Source organism: Haliotis rubra, unplaced genomic scaffold (assembly GCF_003918875.1).
Source record: "Haliotis rubra isolate DU_JTF1 unplaced genomic scaffold, ASM391887v1 Scf1144, whole genome shotgun sequence".
NCBI lineage: Eukaryota > Metazoa > Mollusca > Gastropoda > Lepetellida > Haliotidae > Haliotis > Haliotis rubra.
In genome coordinates this window covers 184,561-190,742 of record NW_025765053.1, presented here as the reverse complement: position 1 = coordinate 190,742, position 6,182 = coordinate 184,561, and positions in this window count along the sequence as shown.

Below are 6,182 nucleotides of genomic sequence, written 5' to 3'. Positions count from 1 at the left end.
CTCCAATAAAATGGAATGAATAAGGGCTCCCTTGCAAATGCTTGTTATAAAAGTATCAATTCAAATAATGTATTGCACCATAAGCCAATACCAGGACATTTCCATCATTGTATAAAGTTCCAGTGCACCGACTGAAACTGCGTAGGTAGGTGCTAGTCCTATTCAGTTAAAATGTGACGTACGTATCTTCATTGGTACAAAAAAAAACACGACGGGGTTATGCCATCCGACTCACAAAATACAAGTACGGAGTGCATCAGAAAACCCTCCTTCTACTTATATAGGGCACTTACTTACTTAACAGGACTAGGGCACATCATTTATGGAGCAGCTTGTAAAATCAGTTTAATATGCTTCAGTACATCTTGTAAGGCCTGATGCTTTGCCTTGATACTTTCAGAACTTCGCCGACTCACAGTTTGTGCATTCAGACTGAGGAACCTTCTTTGAAACAAAGCCGTATGAAATTATCCCAACAGTAAGCTTCTATATTACGTTCTGGGAAATCCACACCAGCACATAACTGTATCATAATCCTATTTATATAGAACTGAACAGTAATAAATCTACTCACATGTATGATACTAATAAATATGTGTCTTTACCGATGGATGAAAGGATGATGATGATGCAGTTGCAGTCATCGTCATTGGACCCAAGACAATATCATCAACACGAGCAGATAGCTCTTCCACTTTTAGCTTTCAGAATCAAGAGTGATACTGACAGCACTAGAGCTTATTCTCAAACAATCAAAACAAACAATTTGTACTCTTTTCAGACTATATTTCCTGTCTCAATCAATCAAACATCCACTGTCAATTTATTAACATTCTAGAACTATTCAACGATCTTGCTACTGGCCAATAATACATTATTTTGTGTTGGTTTGCCAGTCATGGTGGAATCTTTGGTCACACAATGGCGCATGCTGCTACTAAAGCAGCTCTCAAAAAGGAAAACCAAGTTCTATGGATAGTCAACTTCTTTATTGCAATGAGTGCGACGTTTCAGTGTAGGTACTAACACTGAATTTCATTCAAAGTATATATTATTGTGAGGGTTTTAATCGTAGAATATTTACTTTTGACTCCTCATTCACACACAGAACACAAATGCGAATTACCGTCCGATGTACATTTGAAGGTATACCGATTAAAAAACACTTCTTCCAAACGTCGATATCCTTGTGATATCATTCGATTCAGAATAGGAGGGCATAGCTGTAAACGTTTTTCTCAACACTGATCGTTTTCTTCTGATTTTCATACACACGTGAACAGTTACTGGCAGGTTGCTCAGTAACTTCATGCGACACACTGATCACATCGAGGTCAGGGTCGCGCATTCCCAGTGTTTATATTGACTGTTATTGTTTAAAACATTGTTCGTTGAATAGATTTCACTTGTTGTAGAATCAGTTTATGCCATTGGCTGGTTGTAGAAATCTGAATCCATCAGACTACCAACCAGATAAGCAGTACAAGTTTGATAATGAACAAAAACAAATTGCTTCTCAATGTCTAATTTTGGATAGGCAGATTGTCGATGAAAATCATTTTCAAAATTAATGTTGTTTTTACATTAGATGCAAGAAAATCACTATTGAAGAAATACACACTTATAATGTGTTTATCTTTGAATGCACCGCCACATTTAAATTGCCAGTCATACAAGTCATCCAGAGTCTAATGGTTTCAGAGTTCACCCAGTGAAAGGTTGGAGGTCGGGTGTACGGTCCTCTTGCAAAGACTTACCAAAGTACATGCCTTGTTTCCCCGCCTGGTGCTCAGAATCACTTTGCTCGTGAGACTTTCAAAGATGTCGTAGTCACTACTATGTGCTGGAAATACTGCAATTTGAAGACACCAAAACAAAGACAATGGGAGTTATGTGTAGCAAAGCAGTTGTATTGAAACCAATCTCAAGTGTAAATCCCGCAGTTTTTCATTGAAATAACTTTGACTTTGTGAAGTCTCTAAGCACAATACAAAATGTGTCCTATCTTATGTTATGATGAGGATTGAAAGTTTTATATTGACGGAAGCATTCATAGATGCCTTCTCCAAATTAAATAAATACAGTACATCGTCACAGATTCCAAATATCGACTTGTAGTTTGTCACGTAGGAAAGTGGCATTTGATTTGTTGGATCCGCATATGTGTAAAATGAGTAAATTCCTCGGTAACAATTCCTTACTTTGACTGGGATTTAAGCTATAACCCTAACACTCACCGTTACCTCAACTAAATGTGTTAGGAGAAGTCAAAATAGACCGTAGAAACAGGTTCAGATCGATATCTACCTGGGAAAAAATCCTTTCTCTGTCATAGAAATGTCACAGGTCTTTTTTGAAATATCAACGTATGCCATTACTTTCATTCCGTTAAATGTTTCAGATATAACCATCAGTTTGGGCACTTGTAACTGGAACAGGAACACTATATGCTTCTGCAGATGGTCTGAGTACAAGTTCATACCACTTGGTGCAAAGACGCAGAGGATGTGTTTCCAATGCTTTCGAGAATTTACAAAACGTGTGGAACCCGTGAAGAGCCACCTCCTCGTGGTGGGTGCTGGGTAACGCTAAGCGCTCTTCAACCCCCCGTATGGACCCGGGGGTACATTTGGTCCACAGCATCCCATTGCTGGCCTTAAGGCGAATTGGGCAACACATTTGTGCCCCTGTGTCGGTGGAGGACGGTAATCTGGTGGTTGAGGGCAGTAGGAGCCGGGAACCGTGTTCCTATTGCCCAACACACCACTTCGGCCCTTACCTCACCTAGTATTTTTGCACATTTGAATTATTGGGTGTTGGTCATTTTGACGTCTAGTATACACAATTATTGATATATTTACTTCCTTAGAGTCCTATGCCAGAGGGCGGTGGCTCATGGGCCAATCTGGTTATATAGACCTCTGAATTCCGTGTTCTTAGAAAAGTGTCATGGGACGAACCAGCCTGACACTTATTCTTTAAGATACCATGGCTTTTCAAGTCTGTATTTTCTGGAGTATAACATCCCTGTAACCCTGGTATTGCAGTCTGGTTTCCACTGCAATACCGTCCTTGTTGACACTCATTGGCGGGTGGGGGGCAGGGTGGTTGAATTATACAATTACACCATGACTAAAAACGCTCAATCTGGTTCATCGAAAACGAGTAAATAAACGTCGTCATGTGTCTTCTTCATCCGATGAAGAGATATCTACTTTCATTAAAGATTCCTGGCCAAGGTTTTTGGTCATTGAAAGTTCTGATGGAAATCCTTTACAGATCAATCCTTTTTCCGTCTCCAAGGGTATACAAGGTATCTGCGGAGAGGTAAAAAACGTCACTCGTCTACGAAATGGTTCTCTTTTAATTGAATGCTTACGTAGGCAACAGTCTATCAATCTGCTGGAACTAAAGCAATTTGTAAACAACCAGGCTGTTGTTTCTGTTCATAAAACTCTCAACACATGTAGAGGCATTATTAGAGACAGGGCCCGCTGTCTGTCCCATATGACAGAAGATGTGATTGTATCAGAACCGAAAGACCAGGGCGTTACTCCTTTTAAACGTTTTAGCAGGAAACAAGAATCAACTTTTGTCAAAACAAATACATATCTTTTCACTTTTGGTCTGAAAACTCTTCCCAAATTCATAAAAGCTGGATACTGTAATATCGGAGTGGAGGTATATGTACCAAATCCACTCCGGTGTTACAAATGCCAAAAATTTGGACATGGTGCGAGCTCTTGCACAGGTAGGTCAGTGTGTTCACGCTGCAGTGGAACTCATGGAAGCACTGAATGTACCAATGACATGAAGTGTGCCAACTGCAGTGGTGGGCATCTGGCATCATCGAAAACCTGTCCAAAATTTGAGTATGAGTGCAAAATCCTAAATTGAACTGCAATAATAATATCTCATACTTTGAAGCAAAGAAATTGGTTCAGGCTCAATCAAGACCAGCAACAGGTCTTACCTATTCTGCTACAGTTTCTTCTCTTGTTCCCTCTTCTGTCAAAAATGCTGCATCCGTTTCAACATCTTGTCTGACTGTAATATCTTTGGTGAATGACGCTCAGATAACCTTAGATGACACGACTCAATCATCACAAGTTTGTCAGCGCTCATCAGCCTCCCAGACTAAGGAGACCCAAGCAGGACAAATATCAGATATTGATTTAACTCCATATACCCAGAGCGTTGTTAAACTCGCAAATAAAGAAAAGAAAAAGTTGAGAAGAAAGACCAGACCCCTTCAACATTTAGAAGAGCCTTCTCCTCAACACCTTCTGTTGCGGTTCAAATCTGTTCGAACCGCTTGACATGGAGATCACTCCTTCACAAACAGGCTGTAGGAGTGGCGCTGCCGCACGCTCACGATCTTCAGTGGAAGCTCCCTGAGCAGTTTTATGAAAATAATACAATGGAATTGCATCTCCTCAGGAACAATTTTAACGACCTACAATTATTGTCACAAGATTTTACACCATCAGCTTTTGGTCTACAAGAGACATATCTGAAAAGTACAGATCGATTTGAATTGCGTCGATACAATTCATTTCATTCATTCTCACCTCCACCACTGGCGGTGCTTCTATTCTCGTGAGGCAGGGTGTTATTCACAGCCCAGTTCCTCTTAAAAGCAATCTTCAGGCTGTTGCTGTCCGTCTTACTCTACAGATAACCTTTACGCTTTGCTCTTTGTATATTTCTCCTTCTTCAGTTCTTCAGCAGTCCGATCTTCAGGATCTGTTTGATCAGCTTCCCAAACCATGTATTGTCATGGGTGATCTAAACGGTCATAACCCTTTATGGGGAAGTACCAATATTACCAATAAAGGGAAAATCCTTGAAGACTTAATTTCTAATAATAATCTATGCATATTTAATGATGGATCAGCCACTTATTTACATCCTGGTACGGGAACGTATTCTGAACTTGATTTGTCACTCCAAATATTTATAACGAGTTTGAATGGTCGGTCCATGATGACCCCTGTGGTAGTGACCATTTTCCCACAATTCTCTCAGCTATAAATCCGACTGCTGACCCAAGGTGGAATCTTAATAAGGTTAATTGGCCTTTATTTCAAACACTTTGTACTGACAAATTGAAATCCGTCCTTTTTGTGAATGTCCCGGATCCTATTCAGTTGTTCGCGGATACACTGAATGATATCGCTGATGAAACTGTTCCTAAGTCCTCTGCTAAATCTCATTGTCGTAAACCATGGTTTTCTGATGATTGTAAACAAGCAAGGAAGTGTAGGAAAAAGGCATAGAAGTACTTTCGACAACACCCTAATGTTCACAATTTAAATAATGCAAAAATAAATAATGCCAAGGTTCGACGTACTTTTAAACAAAGTAAACTTCAGTCTTGGAGGAACTTTGTATGAAAAATTAATTCACGTACACCAATGAGGAAGGTGTGGAACATGATACAGAGAATCAAGGGCAAAGGTAGACATTCTAGTGTTCATCATCTTAAAGATGGACACAGTATGTTAACAGATAAAATTGACATTGCCAACAAGCTGGGTGAAACTTTAGCTACTCATACTTTTTCATCAAATTATAATCCAAAATGGTGAAGACTATAAATGAAGTATTTTCACTGCATGAGCTGAATACTGCATTGGCGCACGCTCATGATACGGCAACTGGAGCAGATAATATCCACTATCAGCTCCTGAAACATTTACCCAATGCATATCTTGAAACACTTCTGAACATTTTTTTATCATATTTGGACAACAGGACACTTTCCTCCTTCATGCCATTGTTGTGCCAATACATAAGCCTGGCCGAGACAATACAGATCAATCTAACTATAGACCAATTTCTTTAACAAGCTGTGTTTGTAAAACCATGGAACGCATGGTCAATAATAGATTAGTATGGTTTCTAGAATCCAATAATTTTATTTCTAACATTCAATGTGGTTTTCGCAAAAATAGAAGCACTGTTGACTATTTGGTTCGCCTAGAATCATTCGTTAAAAAATCCATTGTTAATAACCAGCATGCTGTATCAACCTTTTTTTGACCTGGAAAAAGCTTATGATACAACATGGAAACATGGTATTTTAAGAGATTTACATGACTTTGGTTTAAGAGGCCGTTTGCCTCATTTTATATCCCAGTTTTTAGCAGACAGAAAATTTCAAGTTCGTGTTGGATCAA